This window comes from Ochotona curzoniae, unplaced genomic scaffold, assembly GCF_017591425.1.
Source record: "Ochotona curzoniae isolate NIBS_2020 unplaced genomic scaffold, NIBS_Ocur_1.0 contig_3944, whole genome shotgun sequence".
In the NCBI taxonomy this organism is placed as follows: Eukaryota; Metazoa; Chordata; class Mammalia; order Lagomorpha; family Ochotonidae; genus Ochotona; species Ochotona curzoniae.
In genome coordinates, this window is record NW_024466058.1 from 148,038 (window position 1) to 174,095 (window position 26,058).

Below are 26,058 nucleotides of genomic sequence, written 5' to 3' on the forward strand. Positions count from 1 at the left end.
TAGAACTTATACGAGAGTTTAGCAGAGTGGCAGGGTACAAAATTAATGAACAAAAATCAACAGCCATAGTGTACGCAAATAACACCAAGATGGAAGAAGAGCTAACCAACAGGATACCATTCAAAACAGCAGAGAGAAGTATGAAGTATTTGGGAATGAATCTAACCAAAAGCGTAGGAGACCTATTCGAAGAAAACTACAAACTATTTAAAAAGGAAATTGAACAAAACCTCAAAAGATGGAATAACATCCCAGGCTCCTGGATAGGCAAAATCAATATCATTAAAATGTCTATACTACCACAAGCAATATGCATTTTCAACGCAATTCCAATCAAACTGCCCAAAACATTCTTCACGGAACTGGATACAATGATTCAAAAGTTCATCTGGAAACACAAAAAACCACGAATAGCTAGAAGCATCCTGAAGAACAAGAAGTTAGCAGGGGAAATCACAATCCCGGACCTCTGGACATACTATTGAGCAGTGGTTATCAAAACACCCTGGTACTGGCACAAAGACAGGAAGGAAGATCCATGGAATAGAATAGAAGCACCAAAAGGGAACCCACACAGATACAGCCAATTAATCTTTGACACAAAGACCAATGACAGTCCAAGCAAGTGGCAAGGCCTCTTTAGTAAATGTTGTTGGGACAACTGGCTGATAGCCTGCAGAAAGAAAACGATAGAGCTGCACTTATCACCATACACTAAGATCCAATCTACATGGATAAAAGACCTAAACCTGCATCCAGAGACCTTCAAACTCTTGCAAGAAAATGTTGAAAATACCCTGCAAGACCTAGGAGTAGGTCCCGACTCTCTAAGAAGGACACCAAAAGCAATAGCAGTTGAGAACAGAATAAACAAATGGGACCTCATCAAACTAAGAAGTTTCTGCACAGCAAGGGAAACAATCAACAAAGTAAAAAAGCAACCCACAGAGTGGGAGAAGATCTTTGCACATGATATAGGCGATAGGAGGCTAATTTCCAGGATATACAAAGAACTTCAAAACACCAAAAAACCAAAACAAACAAGCCACTCAAGAAATGGGCACGGGAAATGGGCAAACATTTCACAATGGAACAAGTTCAAATGGCAAACAAACATATGAAAAAATGTTCCAGCTCCCTGGCAATAAGGGAAATCCAAATTAAAACATCGATGAGGTACCACCTAACACCAGTAAGATTGGCCCACATAAACAAGAACACCAACGACGCTTGCTGGCGAGGATGCGGGGAAAAGGGAACCCTACTCCACTGCTGGTGGAGCTGCAAATTGGTACAGCCTTTATGGAAATCAGTCTGGACAACACTCAAACAACTCAAAATCTGCATACCATATGACCCAGCAATAGCACTCCTAGGAATATATCCAAAACACCTGTTTTACGACAAACCAACATGCATCCCTATGTTCATAGCAGCACAATCAGTAATTGCAAAAACATGGAAGCAACCGAAATGCCCATCAACAGAAGATTGGATAAGAACGCTTTGGTTCATCTACTCCATGGAATACTACTCAGCCATTAAAAAAAAAAAAAAACAAAATGCAGTTCTTTGTGGCTAAATGGGCCCAACAGGAAACTATAATGCTAAGGGAAATGAGCGAATCCCAAAAGGTTAGATACCACATGTTTGCCTTGATTTAACCTGTAATTTTTGTTTGTTTGTTTGATTGTTAGTTTTTGAAACTGTCATTGACACTGTCTCAACCCAGATGTTTCGAAGAATTGAACTTGCATTATTTTTAACATATTGTTGACTCAATACTATGTCAATTAATTCCATAATGTTGTATATTGATACTGAGGTTTTGTTGGGGCTTTTAACTGACCAGATCTTCACTCTGTTAGCCCTATCTTCAGACTGGAGAAGGTCTCCCCAAGAGGCCACTGCACTTATCTGGATAATAAGACGCTGGACTTTATGCTAGATATGTGTTTGCAAGGAACGAATCTCAATTGAACTTGAACTGTGGTTATGCAACAAGGTGGAGGAATCCACCATGGGGGGAGGGGTATGGGAGGGGTGGGGGGAATCCCCAGTGCCTATAAAACTGTATCACATAATACAATGTTAACAACAATAAAAAAAAAAGAATCACTATAGTAAAATGCTTTGATTTTTGGATTTTTTATTGTAACCGGAACACAAAAACACATATTTTATGCTTTTTCTTATATATATGATAGTTCACAAATAATGCACACATAAAAATGAGATATGTAAGATTGGACCTGATGTCTTGAGACTTGGTTATTGTATTAACCCTTGTGTATACTCCTGCACAGCAGTAGTCACTCTGATTTTTACTTGATATTAAGACTATGATTAAAATTTTCAAACTACATTACTGCATAAAGTTGTAGAAGAAAAGGAAGAAAGGGGATATTGAAACAGGGAAGTATGACTAATTTCTTCAAATTTTATTTATAAAAGTCCTGAAACCTGTTCTCTTTCTATCTGTAGAAATTTAAGAAATGAAATTTAAAAAATAATCATAAGAATATTCACATCCATTTGTGCAACTCACTTGATGCAATGATGCTTTCCTCAGTGCTGGGATAGAACTTTTGTGAAAATACTCGTTTCTTCATTGGGGTTCTGAAAATTCTTCTTACTTCTGGTAAGATAATATGTTACAATAAACCTGTTCTAATTCTTCCCATGAGACTCCTGGAATGTGATACACTTGAAGATGATGGTAGTTTGCAACAACTTTCAGAAGACACTGTACTTAATAAGATTCAAAACATTTGTGTATAACACCTTGACAGACAGCCATGATGAGTCAAGTAGCTGTTTCAGCCCATGAGAGAACAGGGCTGAGTCCTGTCTCCTGGTTCAGGCCTAAACTTAATCATTGTGAGGCTCTCTCTGCCTCATCTGAGTCCCTAGCGGGCCTCGTACACCCAGGCATATTGGGAGATCTGGTTAGTAATAGGGTATGTGAGTTCCATCATATATAGGATCAGGAAAAGAAGCAAATTTGGAAGGTTGTGGCCCTGCTCATTGTCATCACTAGCCAGCTCTGCTCCAAGTGCCCACGGGAAGACATGTGTGCCCACCTGTGGGCAATGCTGTGTTGGGTGGCAGCCTGGAAGTTTACTGCTACTTGCTGAAGCACCATTTACTCTGTCGGGTAAGTTAAGGAATCTGTTAGCTGCAGCACGAAACAAAACAAAATGTCCAACCAAACCAACCAACCAACCCTTCAATTTTGCAGGCTCTCTAAACTCTATCTTCTATCCATCCGTTTCTAGTGGTTTGATGGTGGAAGCATTGTGTCGATCCACTACAGCCACATAAGCCAAAACAACATAGAAAAATGTGACATTCCTCTGAAATCTTGCATATGTATTGAATAATACTGAACCTTTTGTCTTATCCCCATACGCTTTTTCTATGCTATTTTAATCAGCATCCCCCCCCCCTTTCAATGCTCTACAGGAAGGACACAGACAAGATTCCTGCCTAGTACAGAAAATGTTTCATCATTCCCTAATTCTTCATTCATGATGTTAAATTCAGGATTTAAAACTCTGTGTCACAATTGCACTTTGTCATCCTTGCTAAACAACTGTTTGAAAAGTTAAGAGCAATTTTGTGTACAAATATTGTATAGGAATGAAAAAAGTGCAGTGAAAGATCATTGTAATGGACGTGCAGTGGACCAGAACATCTGATCATCTCAGTAACATACATTTACACATAACCATACTAATGTTGCTCACATATCAATTTCTAGAAATCCTATGCTATTTCTGAGATACATATAAGAATCATCATGAAAATATGGCTCAGCATGAAAATACGATTCAATAGAAACTATGAATCAATGGATTATCTCAGTGACATATTTCCACTATGTCACATAAAATTTTGAAAATATAACTTCAGCTTATGGCTAAAATCCTCATCTTGCATGTGTAGAGGTCACATATGGGCATGGGGTCTTGTCCTAGCTGCCCAATTCATTTCCAGCTCCCTGCGTGTGGCCTGGGAAAGCAGTCAAGGACATCCCAAAGCCTTGGGACCCTACATTCATTTCGGCAATCAGGCAGAAGCTCCTGGCTCCTGGTTTTGTGTCAGCTCAGTTTGTTGCTACAGCCATTTGGGGAGTGAATCAGTAGATGGAAGATCTTCCTCTTTGTTTCTCTTCCTCTATGTGTATTTGACTTTCCAATAAAAATAAATAAATCTTTAAAAAGTATGATTTTGTGAAAATATGACTCAGTTGAATTAGCTGATGTTCGCTATGTCAGGACCCCACATGGAAGCAACTGTCTGAGTCTCAGATGCTCCACTCCTCCACTCTTGGATCATGTATCTGGGAATGCTGCAGATGGTTTTGGATTCCTGTCACCTAGTTGGGAGACCAAGATTGAGCTCCTGGCTTTGTGGAGGCCCAGCCCCGGCTATCATGGATCATTGGGAGTGAGTCAGCGGGTGGATGATCTCTTCCTCTCTCTGACTCCCTCTCTCTGACTCTCTCAGTCTCTTATCTTTAATCTTCTTTAAATTACATTACACAGAATAAAACAGTTCTTCTTTGACAGTGTTTTTCCTTTACTTGTCAAGAAATCAAATTAGTTCTCATCTTTTATTTTTAGAATTCTCTAGACATTTTTGAGGCACTTTTAGGCAGCTTAGTTTTACCTCAAGAGTTTTTTTTAATATTAATTTCCATTATCAAAACATGTCCAAGGGTTTAAAATTTAGGAAGCCAAGCTTTGAGGAAAATGTGAATAGCTAAAACAATAATAAAAAAAAGCACAATTACACATACATATTCAAAATGTATTTTAACCAGTGTTAAGTTGCTGGTGTTATATGTTTATTTATTTATTTTTACTTGTAAAAGTGAGAGAAAGAGTTAGAGGGAAAGAGAGAGAGATTTCCTACTTCCCAAAGGGTCATAAGAAGACAAAGTCAGGGCAAATGGATGGCAGAGGCCCAAACATGCAAGCCATCTTCAACCTTGAACAGTAGAAAATAAATTGTGAATAGCATAGGTGGAGATCCCCAAGGAAAGTCTGAGCCAATTTATATAATTGTAAATATTTTCAAAGTCATTAAGCATTTTGAGATTATCTTGAAGCTTATTTGATTAATCTTGAAGATTATTTGAAGCTACTGGGGTTGAATAGATTGACATTGTAGTTTGTCCTGGATAATAAACAAGTAAGTCTTTTTTTTTTTTTTTTTTTTTTACTTTATTGGGAGAAACGATAAGGTCATATGTAGTAAAAATGACTGATAACTATGGTGAGAATGTGATCAAGAATACCTGCCTCAGGAGAGGCAAAACAAAAAATGCCTTCCATAAAATGAAAAATTAATAATTGAGAAAACTGCTATCAATGGGTTGTAGAATCCTGGAAACATACATTTAACACATAGGTGAATTCATTATTCACTGAGGCAAAACAACCCACTGCTAGTGTCTATGGGGATGAGCATTATTACAAAATGGTAAAGCAAATGCAAATCTTTTGCAATTATCAGGGTGGATAGTAATGTAAAAAAGCAATCCTGTAAATCAAAAAGCATAATATAGCAATCTATAGCAATCATGGAGGGTTTAGGTAAATCCAACTATAATGCTCCCTTAAGGTACACAGAACAGTTAACTGCCCTACGGTTGGTAAGTAACTACCACTTCCCAGATTTCTTTTTTTTTTTTTAAGATTTATTTATTTCATTACAAAGTCAGATATACAGAGAGGAAGAAAGACAGAGAGGAAGATCCTCCATCCGATGATTCACGCCCCAAGTGAGTGCAAAGACCAGTGCTATGCCGATCCGAAGCCAAGATCCAGGAACCTCTTTCAGGTATCCCACATGGATGCAGGGTCCCAAAGCTTTGGGCCGTCCTCAACTGCTTTCCCAGGCCACAAGCAGTGAGCTGGATGGGAAGCGGAGTTGCCGGGGTTAGAACCGGTGCCCATATGGGATCCCGGGACTTTCAAGACGAGGACTTTATCCTCAGGGCCATGCCGCTGGGCCCCAGATTTCTTTTTTTGATAACAAAATCAGAGAATCCCAAGGAGATGTAGAAGGCTTGGTGTGTCCTTATTTAAGTTGTTCTTCTACTATTTGAGAAGCATCTTCAAGTTTTTCATTACTTAAAGGCCATTGTTCTGTCCATATTGTTTGATCTATCTCCAATGAATTATGACAGAAGGCGGCTTCATTATCTAGGGGTCAAATATTAAAGGAGCCCCTCCATTGTTCAAAAAGATCTTGTCAAAAAATTGTAATCAGTATTCTAAGAATATAACACTTAAAAATGGCTCTTTTCTTAACTTCATTAGTAAAGGTAATAAAGAGCCTGAGAAATGCTGGCAAATTTTATGAGTCCAATTCCTGTTATATAGCACGCCATGGTCTGAGTGGGCCAAGACAAAGGCCAATCTGATTCCCTTATGATAGTAATATCTGAGCCAGTTGCTATTAAATCATGTGCTACCTGACTATTGACTATTTTTAAGGTGCCCTTTGACCCTAGGCTGCTTTTTTGAAGTTTCCATAGCCACCCCCCCAAAAAAACAAAACAAAAACAAACAAAAACACCTGAGCAGGATAAGTGCTTCCAAATCAGCCAGTCCAAATTGATGATGAAGTATTTATGGAAAAATAGGAAGGAGGATAAGTTGTATCATTTTATCTCCAATAAATATATTATACCCTGAAGGAGCAGAAATTAGAACTTGAGTTTCTCCGTAATAATCTTAATCAATTACTCTAGGGGAAACTATGACCCCTTTGGCATTAAGACTTGATCTAGTGAATAGACCAAATGTGCCTGCAGGCAAAGGCCCAGAAATGCCCATTTTCCCTCTTCCAGATGGATTATTAGGCTTTAGGGTTAATGATTATGCAGAAGGCAAACCTACAGCTGCTCTCCCCTGAGATGCGGGCCAAAGGGAAAAGATGGTTTGCTGACCCTGGTAATTATAGAGGGGCCAAACACCTGGCTCCACACCCCATTTCCCAAATTAAACTTTCCTTGAATTTGGTTCCCATCAATATCCACTTGCATTAGACTTGCATTCTTTGGGCCAATGCATGCCCTGTTTACATCTTGGGCATTTACTAGGTCCTTTCCTTTGTTTATTGAAATTCTTTTGGGTATGCCCAAGCTGTCCTCATCAGAAATATTTTAAACTTTTTCTGGAGTATGGCTGAACGCTGGAAAGTTTGGGCAAGCATCTGAGTCTTTGTTGTTTCTGAATTAATGCCTCTACAGATCTTAATATATTGCATTACATCTCCTGTTTCTTTTATTGGTGAAATTAGCCTGACAACATTCCTCATTGGCATTTCCAAAAGCTGAAAGTTTTAACATTTTGGTGTGCACAGCCCCTCCTTGAACTGATTGATATAAGACCTTTTGAAGCCACACAATGAAGTCCACATAAGTTTCATTAGACTTTTGTAATATTCTATTCCAAGACCATCACAATCTCCCTCTGGTCTGGCTCTAGGCTATGCTTAAGGCTATTTGTTTCAACTGCACATAAACTTGAGTAGGACTGTTAAGTTGCTGCACAGACAGATCAAAAGCCCCCATTCCAAAAAGTATTGGGTAAGTGATTGCTCTAATTTGTGTGTCCCGTGAGCATTTTCTGTGACTTGTGTGGCACACAAATCATTAAACCACATACTTCATTATAAATATTCCCCAGGAGGCAATAAGGATCTACAAAGGATTTTCCAGTCTTCTCGTACCAGGGTGCCATAGTGATTGGTGAATCCAGTAACAGTCTCCTTAACATATAGAGACTGATTCTCATATGATGTCACCAACATTTTAATTTTCTGCCATGTAATCCTTTGATGTATACTTGTATTATTCTTCAGTAAAAAAAAAAAAAAGTGTATTTAAAAGGCAAGTGTGTCGGGCCTGGCGACATGACTTAGTGGCTAAAATCTTCCCCTTGAACACACCAGGATCCCATATGGGCGCCGATTCTAATCCTAGCGGCTCTGCTTCCCATCCAGCTTCCTGCTTGTGGCCTGGGAGAGCAGTCTAGGATGGCCCAAGACCTTGGGACCCTGCACCCAAGTGAAAGACCCGGAACAGGTTCCTGGTTCCTGGCTTCGGATTGGCAGCACCGGCTGTCGAGGTAACTTGGGGAGTGATTCATTGGATGAAAAATTTTCCTCTCTGTCTCCCCTCCTCTCTATATATCTGACTCTGTAATATAAATAAATAAATAAATAAATAAATAAATAAATAAATAAATAAATAAATAAAATAAAAAAGGTAAGTGTGTCATGATCCAAAATGTCTGGTGCAAAAAATATCTTATTCCATACTTAGGAGAGATCACCAAAATTTGAATCTATTTTATTGTTTGGCTGCATTTTCCAAGACATTTTAATGAATCATCTTGATGAAATTTTAGAGAATTTGGGAAAGCTTGTATTTTTCTGTTGTCCAAGTCAGTGACTCCCCCTGGGTTCCAACTTCACTGTTACTGAATCTAGAAACATTTGATTCTATAATAAATCAGTTTCATATATATTTCCAACCTGCTCACATTGAGCTATTCTTATCATTTGAGATGTTTAGTGATTTCTCTTTGTTTTATATAAGTGCATAACTGATTCAAAATCATACCAATTTTGCCTTCAGTTACAACTTGTGAGTGGAGATCACTTTAATTTTCATAAGCAGAATTAAATCCCATTATTTCTTACCTTACGTGGAACTACACATTATACACTGCTTTTCACCTGCTTTCTTGCTCATGTCTTTAATTGGAAAATCAATGGTGAGTTTGTAACCACTAATCAACAGAAATTTAGCATGTTTTCAAAGAGCATTTCATTAAAAGTGAGAGCATTGATACTTTGGAAAGTTGCAGGATTGCAAACAATACTTGGTCCAAATGGCAACTGAGACATGGAGAAATGTGGAAAATGCTGAATGGGAAAACATGAATTTTGGATTTGTGCTCTGTTGGTTACTTATTTTGTATGCTTATTTTGGATGTTTGGTTAACTTATTTTGTATGCATATGATTCAGGCTCAACTACTATTTTCTGTTAGTAATCTGCAATATATAAAACTGGAAAACCAAATTCTTTCTGAATTCCTTTTCTTGGAATTCACAGAAGACCCAGGCCTACAGCCTCTCAACTTTGTGCTGTTCCTCTGCATGCACCTGATCACTACAAGAAGAAACCTGCTAATAGTCCTGGCCATTCTCTCTGACCCCACACCTGCACATGCCCATTTACTTCTTCCTTGCCAACCTATCCATTGTGGACATCTGTTTCACCTCCACCACCATTCCGAAGATGCTGGTAAACATCTAGATGCAGAGTCAAGCCATCAGCTGTGCAGGCTGCATCATACAGATGCACTTTCTTATATTCTTCATAGGATTAGAAGTTTTACTCCTGACCATGATGGCCTATGACCACTTTGTTGCCATCTGTCACCCCGTGCACTACATGGTCATCATGAACCCCCAGCTCTGTGTGTATCTGGTTCTGTTCTGCTGCTTCATTGGTGTTCTGAATGCACTTATGCAGAACTTACTGGTGCTGAGGCTGATCTTCTGCACGAATCTGGAAAACCACCACTTTTTCTGTGAGTTAAATCGGGTGGTCCACAGAGCCTGTTTTGACAACTTTCTCAATGAACTTATAATGAATTTTACAGCTATGCTGCTGGGAGGAGGTTCCCTGTCTGGAATCCTATATTCCTACTGCAGGATTGTCTCCTCCATCCGTGCCATCTCATCAAAACAGGGCAAGTATAAAGCCTTTTCCACCTGGCCTCTCACCTCACTGCCATCTCCCTATTTAATGGTACATGTACAGGCTAGGTGTGTACCTCAATGCCATTGCTGCCCCAAGTTCTACTTCTACGCAGCAGCCTCGGTAATATACACCATGGAGACCCTCATGCTCAACCCCTTCAGTTACAACCTAGGGAACTCAGAGATGAACAAGGCTCTGAAAAGACTTTTGTTCCATCAATGATAGTGGAACACACAGTGTTGTGGATGAGCAGTTTCAGTGACTTCATCTCGCAAGCCTCAGTTTTAGACATTGTGATGCATTTTTCAGGAGTAAGTAGAGTTTGCTTAGTGTTTTCACTGTCTTGGGTTTATTTTTTATAATATTTACTTCCCCTGAGTACACTGTAGATGAATGGCCCATTGCATTGCACTGTGTGTTATTTGGCAAGTCAATACTCTTTCTATATTTTAACTTATCATTACAGCCATGATTTAAAAATTTAAATAACATTATTGTAGAAAAACAAAATGAAGAGACTACTGGAGAATGGATATATGACTAATTACTTAGAATTTTATTTACGAAATACATTAAACCTGTTCACTTTATATCCATAAGAGGTTTAAAAATATAATTTAGGGCCTGGTGCGGTGGCGCAAGAGGTTAAAGGTCCTCGCCTTGCACGCCCGGGATCCCATATGGGCGCCGGTTCTAATCCCGGCAGCCCTGCTTCCCTTCCAGCTCCCTGCCTGTGGCACCGGAAAGCAGTTGAGGACGGTCCAAAGCTTTGGGACCCTGCACCCGCGTGGGAGACCCGGAAGAGTCTCCTGGCTTCGGATCGGCATAGTATCGGCCCGTTGTGCTCACTTGGGGAGTGAATCATCAGACGGAAGATCTTCCTCTCTGTCTCTCCTCTCTGTATATCCGCCTTTCCAATAAAAAAAAAAATAGTAAAAATAAATCTTTTAAAAAATTAAAAATATAATTTAAAACGTCATAAGAATATCTCCATCCATTTGTTAAACTCACGTTATCAATGCTGCTGTCCTTGGTGCTGGGATAGAAATTTTGGCAGAACACTTATGTCTTCATTAGATTTCTGAGAAATCATCCTACTTCTGGTATGACGGCAAGTTATCAGAAAACTGTCCTTGTTGTTTTTTTTTTTTCCTTGAGGTTTCTGGAAGTTGATGCACTGTCAATTTATGGTTGTTTTCAATAGCTTTCACAAGTCACCTATCATTACTTAATAAGACTTAAAATATATGTGCATAAAGTCCTGTGGAAGTTCATTGTAACTGAAGTACAAAGAAAGAGGAAATCTGATTATCTGAATGACATACATTTCCACATAACTCGATGAGTGCTGCACACATCAGACTTCCAGAAATGCCACACTGTTCTTGAGACAAGTGTAAAAGTTTTCGTGAAAATATGATTCAGCAGGTTCAGCTGTTTATTGTGATGCACATGGAAGCAACAGTCTGAGTCCCAGCATTCCCCTTCTTATCCACTCCTGGATAATGCATCTGGGAAGGCTGCAGATGTGTGTGGATTCCTGTGACCCAGCTGGAATACCAGGATTAACTCTTGGCTTCATGAAGGCCCAGCCCTGGCTATCATGGCCCATTGGGAGTGAGCTGATGGATGATCTCTCCACTTCAATTCCTTTCTCTCTCTTTTATTCATTCTGACAATTTGCCTTTCAAACAATCTTCTTTGAAAATATGATCCAAAGACAGTAAAGCATTTCTTCTTTGACAATGATCCTTATTTATTTTGGTAACTAGACATGTTATTACTCATGTTTCATTTGTATATTCCTGTTGACATTTCAGGGGCCCTTTTAGGTACCCTAATATTATTTTCAAGATTTTTTAACCTTACTTTGCTTTAATGACAAATGTCAAAATGTTTAAAATATAGGTGGTCAAATTTTGAGGATAAATGTGTATAACTAAAAAAGCAAAACAAAACTACACATGGACATTCAATATATTCTTTTTTACTGGGGTCAACTTGCTTGTGTTAAACATTTATTTACCTTTTACTTGTAAGAGTCAGAGTAGAAACAGAGTTTGACAGAGGGAAAGAGAGTTAGAAAGTTTCTATTTCCTAAGCTGGCTTTACAGTAAAATTAAATCTGGTCAAACCATATGAAGGCACAGGCTCAAACATGCAAGCCATCTTCCATCACATTCCCAGGCACATTAAAAGGACAATGGATCAGATGTAGAGCCCAAATGCCTAGTCTGCCTTGCCCCTAGGCAACTATTACAGTGTGGGAAGAAAAGTAGCTAGTAGATGGTGGGCATCCCAAACACGGTTATGCTACATCTATGTTAGCTATCAAACTATGGCATCAGATTGGATTATTCTTTTCTGTTACTATTTTTGCTTAACAATATAAGAACCCATTGTGCTTCTAGGACCTGAAACATTCGTAAAGACTCCCACTGGCAGTAACTCTTCCTTTGTAAAACTTGTAATCATGGAACAATGCCAACCACCAAATACCAGTCCATGCAGAAGCTATAGCTTGGGGCTTGTCCTATAAAGGTAGCTCCAACAGCTGGCTAATTTGTCAACTGGTAATGGGATATAGTAGATCAGGCAGAACTTAGCAAACCTTAGCCCACAAGCAAAACTAGAAACCACAAGGGAGCACAGATCATGCCGGGCTAGGCTCTTGTACCTACTCATCCACATGAGCCAGGGATGCTAAGCCACAGTGTCTAAGGCAGAGATTGGGACAGGTGAGGGTCTATGCCAAGCTGAGTCAGAGCAACCACTGGCATACGAGTGAACTATGCCTGGGAACAGGCCCAGTTGGGGAGCTAAGGGGATACCTGGAATGGGGACTGCATTCTGATCTGGAAATGATTGTAGTCTCCCTTGGCACAAGTGTGGACTGGTATTGGAAGCACCGAACCAGGCCAGACCCCAACATCTCCTGGTGTCCTAGAGGACTAGGGCAGATGTGCGATGGACTAGGCAAGGTCTCAAACCCCTACTGAGCCATGTGTGAGCCATATGTGGGTATGGACTAACCATGGCTGGACTGAAACATCCAACAGCAAGAACCAGATTGGGTTGAAGGCCAGCCAGGAAAAGCCACAGTTCCTGCTATGACAGGAGGTGGACTGAGTAGGGCTGGCTTATGGACCCACTGGTAAGTGTGAAACCTGGCATTGGGAGAGGTTCTGATGGAGGAGCCTGGGCAACTTCTATGGCAGGACACAGACCAGGCAGGTAAGCACAAGAAACATGATAGGAAACAGCCCAGAACAGGCCATGGAAAGTTACCCACTGGCATACAATTGGCATGGGTCAGGGGAAGACCAGGCTGAATCTGTCCACGTCATCCACTGGCAAATCCAAGCACCAGTGTGGGTCAAGCCAGGTTCAGTAGCAACAATAACTAGTGCACAATACGGAATGCCAACATGAGGTTGCCTGTACTGGAAGGGTCCACAGCGCCCAACCAGCAAGAGAACAAGGAAGGGAGGGGCAGAGGCACCAGGGGAATAAGGGAGGGTTCCTTTGCTGCACAGCTATTCCTGCAGGAGAGCATTGGCTGGGATGGAGGCAGACCAGACTAGGCAGTGCTACAACACCTGTGCACCTCATGTGGCCTGGTTCAGGGAAAAGCCAGGCTGGGCTGATTATTCCTACTGGTGCAAACAAAATTAGAGTGGGCGAGGGTTGTTTGGGCTTAGCCACAGCATCAGCTGGAATCTGGGAGTGGGAGAGGCCTGGGAGGGAAATAGTGGGCTTATCCCTCTTGGGTTACCACTTCCATGGGAGGGCATAAAACTAAGACAGCAGCTAGGGTGGAATGGGGTGTGGGACAGACTGGATTACTGCTACACATACTGTCAATCCAGGGTGTGGGGGGGCTGGTGGGGGTTATTACGGGTCGCTCCAACTAGGCTGCAGCTCCCACTGGTTTATGTGAGGCCAAATATGTGCTAGGCAGAACCAGTCTGGACAGCAACACCCATTGGTTCCAGTGGAAGTCGGGAGTGAAAACAGAACCAACCCACCAATTACAACCACCTCTGATCAGGGCGATGGACTGTGTCGGGCCCTCTACTTGCTAGCACATACAAGAAGTTTCTTTGGAGATCTTCCTAATCTAAATGCTGGACTTGGAACCCCAACCAAGAAAAGAGAAGACAGAACAGGTCAACCAACCATCTCAGCTATGATGGACTATGTCAATCAGTGGATTTTTCAAAGACCTCATAGAGCTTGGAGTGACAAGATTGGCAGCGATTCATAACTGGTGAAATATCAAAACCACTTGAGCAAGAACCTCAGAGCATGCCCTACATCCGGGACCTGGGGAGGGTGGGAAAATGGGTGGGCCTTCTCCCTTAATACCCCCTTTAAACATGAAGGAAACAATATGGAAATAATAGTCTTACCCACTTTCCTATAGCCCTTGAACCTTTTTACCCTAATTAACTATGTAAACATTGTCAAAATAAAAGAAAATTATTAAAAAAAATATATGAAAAATCAGGGGAATGCAAGGTTGGACATGTCACCTTGGCTCCAGGCCAGGGAGTTGTAGCCTCTTTGGAAGAAGAGAACCTGGGGACATTTTCTAGTGGGAGTGGCTTAGGGAAAATTTGACAGGGGAAGAAGGAATTCTGCAGCTTTCAATATCTAGGCCAGTGCACTTACAGGAAAACAGTTTAAAATGGTTTCAACAGTGACCAGAAGGCATGTCGGGGTCAGGCTAAGGCAGCTCCCCAATTGGAGACCTAGGCTGGGCTAAATAGCATCACCCTCTGCCTGCTAATGCATGCTAAGGTTGGTGCTAAGGGGCATAGCTGACTGTGCGTGGGCACAGTAGTTTTCTGTGAGTGTTAGAGCAGGGATGGGCCACATGAAAATGGGTCAGAGCACCCACCACAGTGAAAAAGAATCGGGTTTGGGGTGTAGATTACATAGTAAAATTGCAGACTACTCTCTGTGGACTAGAGCACACAGTGATTTAAGTAGAGACCTTGGGGTGGTGACAGGCCAAGGCAGGGTGGACAACAATCTCATCTGACTAGAACCCACCAGACTCACATGGAAGCTGTGTATGTGAGGAGACCAAGTAGGACCAGCACATGCAAGGGCCATTTTGAGGGTACATCATGACAAACAGCGAGACTGTGCCTGCTGCTATGTGTAAGATCTGAGGTTGGAGTAGGAGTGGTAGCACAACTATGAGAATTCCCCTATATGTCAGCAATTTCCCCCTGGGGAGTACAAGGATCAGGGCTTGGGGAGGCTCAGATCAGGTAAGTCTTCAGCACACCAGCATTTGTGTGGATAGGATATGTGATCTGCCCAGCTGGGATGGGCCGCGGTATCCACTAAAAGAGTGCAGTCTGTGGGTGGTGACAGGTAGAGTTGAGTGGAACCACCTGCCAACACACACCAGACACTGATAGGGAGAAGGCAAGTAGGGGAACTCTTGGACACCCTTTTTTGGTTGAGGAACCACTAGTGAGTGTGAGAAGCAGGGTTGTGTGCAGACCATACTGGGAACAGCCACAGCACCCATCAGCATATGTGTGGGTCAGTCTGGGGAATGTCATACTGGGATAGGCCCCAGGACACTGCCACTTGCATGAGCCATTCTTTGATGACCCGCACAACATTCCCTGCTGGACCAGATAAGCTCGCTGTCCTGTTGTCCACAATGTCCACTACTGAGACATCAGCAATGAGGAGACACAGTCCCAACACCTGCACTCTAGAGTTAGAGTCCCATTATCTAGTTATGGAGTTCCCCAAAAAAATCTCACCTGGATTGACCTCTGACTTGAGTTTTGTGTGCACAGGACATGGCAGGATCAAATTCAGTCCATCACCTATACCAGGCAACAAACATACTGTTGCCTAGACCCAGTTCTCACATGAAATGACGAGTGCTTTGGCACAGTAATAGGTACAGTCAAGCAGGGAAGTGCCCACTGTTTCTCTGTCAGACATATTCCCAGCACCAGATCTTTCAACTGCCGGGGGCTCCTGCAATCCTCCGTGAAAGGACTCACATTTAATCCTGACACTTATCAGTTGGGCTGTGTCCTAGCTCAGTTGGTCTGCACCCATTAAGGCTCCTGTGTTTGCCAATGAATATGGTAGCCATCCAAGCCATTCCCACTCCCTGACTACCCAAACCCCACTCCCAGCTCTCTGGCTCATCAGTGGAAGCAGAAGCCAGCAAGGAAGTCTCCAAAGTTGCCCTTCTAGGCACTATCTTAACTCCTATTCTTCTGTGTGCCAGCAGATACTACAGCCCATTCTGAGCTGGCCGAGTTGAGTAGTCTGATTTTACTTTTTTTTTTGCATATATATGTACCCCTTTTAAAGTGCATTTAGTTACAAAGACTTTTAGTGTAACATTTTGAGACGAATTTTATTAACACAGTAATTTGATCACAGAAAGTGAAATATAGAAATCACACAAGTTATGTATTCACAACATTATTATTAATGATTTTGCAAAATAATTTTTGGAGTTGCAGGAATAAATATAGTGGAAGCAGTAGTTATACTATATCAACACAAACTATTACTGTAAATGGTGCTTTACTACTCTGGTCCTGCTCAACCTGATAGTAATCTAATTTAAGTCATAAAAAACGGGGGAAATGTTGTTTGGGATACATATAATGATTAATGATAATCTTTCATTTGTTGATTTTTTTTTATTAATTGCTTTGCATTATGTGACAGACACAGTGTTATAGACAGTGGGATTCCCCTACCCCTCCCTGAACCCTCTCCACCTTGCTGCATTACCACAGTACAAATTCAGTTGAGGTTCTTTCATTGGAAGTATTTACCTAGCATAAAGTCCAGCATCTTATTATCCTAGTGAGTCAACGGTTTCTTGGTGAGACCATCTCTGATCTGAAGGTAAAGCTAACAAAGTATTATCCCAATCAATTAAAAGCCCCAACACAACATCAACAACAATTTACAGCATTATAGCATTAATTGACATGTTATTGATCAACCAATATGTTAATAGGAAAATGCAGGTTCTTAACTACATCCTGTGACTTCTTCAGGCATTTCAATTTTGGTTTATGCTCAACCGAGTTCTATACATCTAAAAATGGCTATAGATTACTATTCAGCTGTCTTGTCTATTTTCAATTTAGTGTTTAACTGTTTATAGTGTTGAAGCATGATTTTGCTGAACTTGGTAGTTTAGTTACAGAACTTTTTTTTTTTTTTAGGAGGGGTGTGCAGAGAAATCTCCAATACCCCAGTGAGGCATAACTAATCTTTGTGTCCCACCTAGTGAGGCCTGAGTGAACCCACGCTGACCATTTCCTGTCTGATTCTAAGCTTTCCTTGTTGTTGTCTGTCTATTCTAGTTTTTTGTCTGTTTGTATGTTTGTTTGTTTATTTTGAGGGGTTTCTGGAGTGATCCTAACGGTCATCATGAGAGAGGGTGGGGACCCAGAGCCGGAGCTAGGAGAGGACCAGGGAAAGCTCGCCTGCATAGTCCCGAAGGAAGTTTATTATTCTTCTGTTTTGGCAGACTGCTCAGGGCTCCTGTTTGTCATTCCGATGACGCTGGTTTCCTTGTGGAAAGAATTTGGACTTCTTCCATCCCCTGTGGAAGCTCCAGATGGGGGTGGATGACCTCAGAGTTCTCGGCCTCTGAAGGCACTCCTATTCCCCTTGGTCTCCTTGGCAGTTGCGATGTAGTCCTTGGTGTCCGTACTGATAGTCCTTGGTGAGGATCTGGGAGTCTTCATGGTTGGGATACGAGTGTCCTCCTGTCCACCTGCTCCACTCTGGGGTCTCCCCCGCTGCTCCATACGCATGACCTCCTGTTAAGAGGCTGTCAGGATCACTCCCGATTCCCCCCTTATGCCTGTGTAGCTTTACTATTGTCTAGTGCCGACTCGAGCCTGTTATCTGTGAGTTACCAGATTTGATCCTGATAGGCTATATTTCATGTCTTCCTCACACTTTTTTAGGGAGATGGAAGATTTCTCTGCATTCCCTCCCCATTATGGAATAACATAGGGTATTAAGAGTGTTTCAGGTTTTACAGTTCTTTGATATAGATCATAAGCAGTCTGACTCAACTGTTGATAGCATTCTGTAAAAGTTATTATCGTTTCACATGTATGGTAAGAGACAGGTTCTTCTTTCAAAGGTCAATACATGAATTTCTATGAGGTTATGTGGCACACACACAAAAATGTGGTTTAAAAAATTTCAGGCCCAGCGGCGTGGCCTAGCTGCTAAAGTCCTCCACTTGAATGTGCCCCAGGATCCCATATGGGTGCTGGTTCTAGTCCTGGCAGCTCCACTTCCCATCCAGCTCACTGCTTGTGGCCTGGGAAAGCAGTCGTGGATGGCCCAAAGCTTTGGGACCCTGCACTCATGTGGGATACCCGGAGGAATTTTCTGGTTCCTGACTTCAGATCGGCATAGCATTGGTCTTTGCACTCACTTGGGGTGTGAATCATCGGACGGTAGATCTTCCTCTCTGTCTCTCCTCATCTCTGTATATCTGACCTTGCAATAAATAAATAAATCTTTAGAAAAAAATAGTTTCACTTATTTGGGGTATATAATATGAGAATTGGTATGTGTAAGCAATGTGTAACAATCAAATCATGGTAATTGAATTTGCATCTCCTTAAATATTATCCTATATATTTAGCAGCTATAGTCCTTGCCTTTTTTGTGACTCAGACCCCCATATGGGCACCAGATCTAATCCTGGTGACCCTGCTTCCCATCCATCACACTGCTTGTGGCCTGGGAGAGCACTTGAGGACAGGAAAAAGTCCTGGGCCCCAGCACCTGTGTGGGAGACCTGGGAGAAGCTCCAAACTGCTGGGTTCAGATTGACTCAGTTCTGGTCATTGCAGGCACTTGGGGAGTGAATCAGCAGAAGGAAGAAAGATCTTCCTGTCTCTCTTTGTAGACCTGATCTGACATTCCAGTAAAAATAAATAAATCTTTTTAAAATATATTATTCTAAATAAGTATTCAGGAACTTATCATTCTAATTAATTTGACATAAAAGATAAATTATTGTAAGCTCAATTTAAAAATATTAAGTTTACCACATCTTACTCACAGACTTAGTGCACCATTAGATATTATATCACACAAATAACAAATCAGAGAAATCAGTTTTCCAGGTGTAGAAACAACAATCATATCTCAAGATGATCTTCCCATTACTACATAACTTTTGTATTCATAAATAAGCAAAACTACTAAGGAAAACACATGATAATTGTGTTAGGGGAATTGGTTTGTCTCACTAAGTGAAACATTTTAAGGTGAGGAACTAAATGGCAGCTATTTGTGATTGCTACACAGCAGGAGAAAGAGAAAAAATGATTCTATGAATATGGGGGTGCATGTAGGGTTCTCGTGTAGCAGGTGTTTTGGATATATTCCTTGGAATGCTATTGCTGGATCATATGGTATGCAGATTTTCAGTTGTTTGAGTGTTCTCCAGACTGATTTCCATAAAGGCTGTACAAACGTGCAGCCCCACCAAATGCGGAGTACGGTTCCCTTTTCCCCACATCCTCACCAAGTTTTGTTGTTTGGTTTTGTGTATAAGCCATTCTTACTGACATTAGGAGGTATCTCATTGATGTCTTAATTTGGATTTCCCTTATTGCCAGGGAACTTGAGCATTTTTTCATGTTTGTTTTTCATTTGGGTTTGTTCCTTTGTGAAATGTCTGCCCATCTCCCATGCCCATTTCTTGAGTGGTTTGTTTGTTTTGCCGTTTTGGTTATTCTGGAGATCTTTGCATATCCTGGAGATTAGCAGTGTGCAATGGTCTTTTTTTTTTTTTTTTTTACTTTGGTGATTGTTTCGCTTGCTGTGCAGAAACTTCTTAGTTCGATGAGGTCCCATTTGTTTATTCTGTTCTCAACTGCTATTGCTTTTGGTGTTCTTTTTAGAAAGTCAGGGCCTCCCATCCAAGTACTAACAAAGCCCGACCCTGCCTAGCTTCTGAGATCAGACGAGATCGGGCGCGTTCAGGGTGGTATGGCCGTAGACTACTTGTTGGCAAGGATGTGGGGAAAAGGGAACCCTACTCCACTGCTGGTGGAGCTGCAGGTTAGTATAGCCTATATGGAAATCAGTCTGGACAACACTCAAACAACTCAAAATCTGCGTGACCATACGACCCAGCAATAACACTCCTAGGAATATATCCAAAACTCCTGTTTCATGACAAACCAACATGCATCCCTATGTTCATAGCAGCACAATCAGTAATTGCAAAAACATGGAAGCAACCGAAATGCCCATCAGCAGAAGATCCGATAAGAAAGCTTTGGTTCATCTACTCCATGGAACACTACTCAGCTATTAAAAAAAACAAAATGCAGTTCTTTGTGGCTAAATGGGCCCAACTGGAAAGTGTAATGCTGGGAAATGAGCGAATCCCAAAAGGTTAGATACCACATGTTTGCCTTGATTTAACCTGTAATTTTTGTTTGTTTGTTTGATTGTTAGTTTTTGAACCTGTCATTGATACTGTTTCAACCCAGGTGTTTTGAACAATTGAACTTGCATTATTTTTAACATATTGTTGACTCAATACTATGTCAATTAATTCCATAACATTGTATATTGATGCTGATGTTTTGTTGGGGCTTTTAACTGACTGGAACTTTGCTCTGTTGGCTCTGCCTTCGGACCGAAGAGGGTCTCCCCAGGAAGCCGCTGAACTTGTCTGGACAATAAGATACTGGACTTTATCCTGGGTATATGCTTGCAATTGGGGGAATCTCAACTGAGCTTGGACTGTGGTTACGCAGCAAGGTGGAGGAATCCACTATGGGGGGAGGGTTGTGGGAGGGGTTGGGGGAATCCCAGTGCCTATAAAACTGTATCACATAATACAATGTTAATAACAATTAAAAAAAAAAAGAACCCCCCTCAAAAAAAAATTCTACAGGTCAGTCTAGTCAGATATTTCTAGTTCCTTTTTTTATTTCTTATTAAAGAAAAGTTGTGGGGAGAGGCCTGAGGGCTGATAGAAAGGTTTTTAAAGGGATTATTCAAGATTTTATTCATTCACTATAAAGTAATTAAGGAATGTCTTGTCATGTATAAAACTCATAATCTATTGAATGACAGAACAAAACAATATGGGGTAGGTGTTTTCCCTAGTAGTTGAGATGCTCCCATCCCATACTGGAGTATCTGGATTCGACACCATGATCTGGCTCCAGACTCTAGCTTCAGCTAATGCAGACCTGGGGAGGCAGTGGTGAGGGCTCAAGTTAGCTCAGTTCATGTCAGCCACACAGACCTGGACTGATTTGCTGGCTCCCAGACTCAGTCCCAAGGGCATCTTGAAAATAAGCCAGGGGATGAGAGCTCTCTTTCTCTATTACACTGACTCTGTGTCTATCTTTGACAAATATTTTAAAAATAAAACAAGCAAGCACTTTTTTATTTATACTATAGTTGCTTTTGCTTTAGAAAAATTTGAGTTTTCATCTGAGCACATATGTGCCTGTGTTCTTGTAATTCCTACTTGGTCAATATAAAAATCTGAGTAGAAGTCAGATTGTCATATTTTATGGGATAATTATGCTCAAATTTGTAATATAATGTCCAACACATTTTACAAGAAGAATACAAACCAGAAGGTGTAGATGTATTTCTTCAAGATCATGTGACTATGTCGCACAGGCTGATAATGAAGCTAAATCTCATGACTGTAGCCCAGGACCAGGCAAAGGACCAGAGCATCTTTCTTACCCCTACAATCTGCTCATCCGATATAGCTTGGTTTTATTTACAAAAGAATCAAAAGCACTTTCCCTGCTCCATCTGTAACAGTGACAGGCTGTGGAGACATATCCAAAGTTTAAGAACAATTGTATGAGAAGAAAAACATGCCTCGCTGCTGGTTTTAGAGGTGGTATTGCCTTCAAATCACTCCATAACAATAGAGTTGATGCTGTTTAAAAGAAAAATCAATGATTTGCGGTCTTAGGGTTATTTGACATTTCTTAAAGTTCTTGGCAGATACCATTCGATTTTGTGGAGTAAGAGTTTATTGAACGTTGCAGCAGAGGTGGCTGGTGTCATGTCATAGCTCAGCACGTTCGGTTTTCTAAGAGTGATTCTCTGCCTGAAGCTTTTCTGAGGTTCAGGAATAAACTTGCTGCATGCAGGGAAGGCCAAAGCACCCAGGAATCAATGCTACTGGGAGCAAATCTCCTGCAATGATGCAGCTCCTGTACGAGCAATACTTCAGCGGCCTCTCCCCTTGACTGGGAGAACTCTTAGACATATCCTAGGCAGCCTCCCAAATGCCTCCAGGATCCACCGGGTCCCAGCTGCCAGAAGGAAGACCTGCTCATTAAAGCATGAGCTTCTTTCCTCGTGCATTTCTCTTCACTCTACAGATATTTTCTGAAAATGTCACCCAAGAAAACACCAATCATGTGCTGCACAATGATGTCTAGGTCAATGAAGGGACACATATACAATGCTCATCTCATTAGATATAATGAGGCTGAAGAATAAACCATCTGGTGACACCAGTGCATTGTTCACACATGTATGTTGATCCTGGTACTAACCAGCACCCACTGTGCTACCAATCATACAAGAGTACTGCATTTACAAGTATGTGTAGTACGTAACTTTTTTTTTTAATTTATTTATTATGTGACACAGTTTTATATGTACTGGGATTCCCACTCCCCCTCCCAAAACCCTCCCCTCCATGGTGGATTCCTCTACCGTGTTGCGTGATTCAGTTACAGTTCAGTTGGGAGTCCCTCATTGCCAGCATACACCAAGCATTGTGATCCTCATGTTGTTGCCCAGATGGGTTCAGCCGCTTTTTGGGGGAACCTTCTCCGGTCTGAGGGCAGAGCAAACAGAGCAAACCCAATCAATCAAAAGCCCCAACATTGACATTTCCCCATATAAGGTACATAACCATTACATGAGGGGTGAGCAGAGAAATCTTCAGCATCTTGGTGAGGTGTCCTTGTTCTGTGTCCTACCTAGCAAAGTATGTTTGAGTCTATATGTAATATTTGATGTTAATAGACTACTACTGGTTTATGTATGTGTTTTATCATTAAAATATACCCCTTCTACATGTAAAAATAATAAAAAAAAAAGAAAGTCAGGGCCTACACCTAGCTCTTGCAGGGTGTTTCCTATATTTTCTTCCAAAAGTTGGAAGGTTTCTGGGTGTAGGTTTAGGTCTTTTATCCATTTAGATTTGATCTTAGTGTATGGTGAGAGATGCAGGTCTATCTTCGTTTCTGTGGGCTATTAGCCAGTTGTCCCAACAGCATTTATTGAAGAGACCTTCCCATTTGCACGGGTTGTCATCTGTTTTTTTTTTTTTTTTTGTGAAAGATTATTTGGTTGTGTCTGTGTTGGTTCCCATCTGTTGTTTCGATTCTGCTCCATTGGTCCTCCTATCTCTGTGCCAGTACCAGGCTGTTTTGATAACCACTGCCCTATAGTATGTCCAGAGGTCTGGGATTGTGATTCCCTCTGTTAACTTTATATTCTTCAGGATGGTTCTAGCTATTCGTGGCTTTTTGTGTTTCCAGAAGAATTTTTGTACCTTTTTTTCTTCAGTTCTATGAAGAATGTTTTGGGTACTTTGATTGGGATTGTGTAGAATGTGCATATTGCTTTTGGTAATATGGACAGCTTGAATATATTGATTTTACCTATCCAGGAGCATGGGATGTTTCTCCATCTTTTGAAGCCTTCCTCAATTTCTTTTTTAAGCTTACTGTAGTTTCCTTCAAATAGGTCTCCTACATTTTTGGTGAGGTTAATCCCTAGATACGTCATACTCTTCTCTGTTATTTTGAATGGTATTCTGCTGGTTAGATCTTTTTCCATCTTGGGGTTGTTTGCATACACTGTGGCTATTGATGTTTGTTCATTTATTTTGTACCCTGACACTCTAAAGCACACCCCACCCAACAGTGTTCTATGCCTCAACTGGTGTCACATGGCTTGCTAAAGCTATAAGCCAGTTTAGACTATCCTAAAATCTGCCAGGTTTAGTAAAAATTGTGCTTCAACACAATAAATTGCTAAATACTAAAATGGAAATAGACATGGGATAGCTGAATGGTATTCTATAGCCAGTTTAAGGTAGATAGAAGCCAGTTGTATACAAACTATAATTAAAATATTAATGAAGTAGTCAGAGGATGTGGTTAAGAACCTGCATTTTCTAACATATCAGTCACTCAATGCAATGTCAATTAACCCCCTATTGTTGAAAACTTTTGTTGATGTTGTTATGGCTTTTAATTGGTCGGAACAATATGCTGCCAGCTATGCCTTTAGACCAGAGTTGGTCTCCCCAAGAAACTGTTGAATTGAGATGGACAATAAGATGTTGGACTCTATGCATGGCTCATGCTTGCAATGAAAGAAACAAGACTGGATTTGAACTATAATACTGCAATAAGTTGGAGCAATCCAGCATGTGGGGAGGGCACAGGGAGGGAATGGGGGAACATCAGAGGCTATGAAACGTTGGTATAAAATGGAATGCAATAAAAAATATATGCAAATAAAAAAAAAGACAGAGAAAGGATTCACCTGAGTCCATCACGAGCTCTTTGGCAACATCTGCAAGAAAACAGCTTTCTGTTATGTCCAGAGTCCCTCAGGGCCAGCAGGTGCTTAGAGGTCAGGGAGCTGCCTAATGAGCAGGTAGCCGGAGCTGTAAGTAACTTCTCTACTGTGGTCCCTCAGGCAGCACAACCTAGGGCTAGAAGCAGTCTTGTTCACTTGGTGAAGTAGCCTGATTGTTGCACTTGGGTCCTGAGTCTGGTTCACAGACCACTGCTTCCCTCTTTCCCTATGCTAAGCTTGAGTGGGAGCTTCAGTCTCCAGCATCCAACATCTAGGAAGGAATTTCAGCTTCCACATAAACACCTTCTGCCAACATGTTTTATGCAGATAAGGTTGGCAGATACAACAGGAAGTGTTCCAGGCTGTGGACATTGAGAACTTTCCCTGTTTCTAAGCAAGAGCTGGTCCAACATAGCTAGCAGCCCAGACAGGCATGGAATTATTGACTGCTATAATTATCTATTCATATAATTTATTCATGATAATCAAAGAGCAGGAAAATGCTGGATATCCTAGGTCAATAGTGATTGCTGATGAAGAAATGAGGGTAAGAAGAGATCATTTCTAATAGACAATCAGAGGCATAAATTGCTGAGTGTGCACACAGCCAGATTTGAAACATTTGGAGATCTGGGGTAGGAGAGGAGGAGTTTTCTGTTTGGAAGGACATGTAATGGATGGAGTGAAGTTTTATCAATTTTGCAGGTTGAAGTCACCTGACTGTCCATTTTGAAACTGACTAGAGGAGGGGCAATCACAAATCCGGGCCCTGGAATAGCGTCTACAGACTGAGCCACCAACCTGCCCATTTGGGTTGCTTAGAAGGGTTGTAAATAACAGTCCCAGTATTGTGCCTGTCACCTCTCTGCCATCTCCCTATTTTATGGCATAAGTATAGGTGTGTACCTCAGTGTCAATTGTGCTGCATGATCAGCCTCAACTGCAGTAGCCTCTGTGTTGTACACAGTGGTCACCCTCACACTCAACGCCTTCATCTACAGCCTGAGAAATGCAGACATGAAGAAGGCTCTGACAAGATTATTAGCTCATAAACTACAGTGGATCGCATGGTGTTGGGGCTGATGGGTGTCAATGGTGTCATATCTCAAGTCTCAGTGTCAGACACACTGATTCATTTATTAGTGCGCAAAGCAGAATTTGTTAACTGTCTCAATTTTTATTATTATTATTAAGACTTTCTGTATATACTGCAAATGAATGACCCATTGCATTGCACTGTGTGTTATCTCTTGCAACTCAACACATTTTCTTTCTGATATTTTTCATTTTCCTGCATTTATTGTCAGCCTTTTTTCAGAAATGCAAGGGGACTCAAAGTCATGGAGAGATGGATGCTAATAAAGTGATCAAATATGTCCTAAAAAAGCCTTTCAATTCCATTTGTATTTTTATACTGCCCATAGTACTTTTTAATAATAATTTAATAATAATTAATCTAATTAAATAATAATTAGTAATAGTGAATTAAGTAATTTAAATTAACAATAATCAATTTAAATAATAATTTTAATAATAATTTAACTCAAAGGGTTCCTATACTTTTTAAATTCTACTTTAACTACCAAATAAACTGGTCTTTTATTTTAAACTTGC

General features: G+C 41.0%; 1 pseudogene; it reads left to right on the plus strand.

Moving 5' to 3' along the window:
• The first annotated feature begins 9,438 nt into the window (after positions 1-9,438).
• LOC121158926 lies at positions 9,439-25,527 on the plus strand (annotated as a pseudogene).
• Positions 25,528-26,058: the final 531 nt, after the last annotated feature.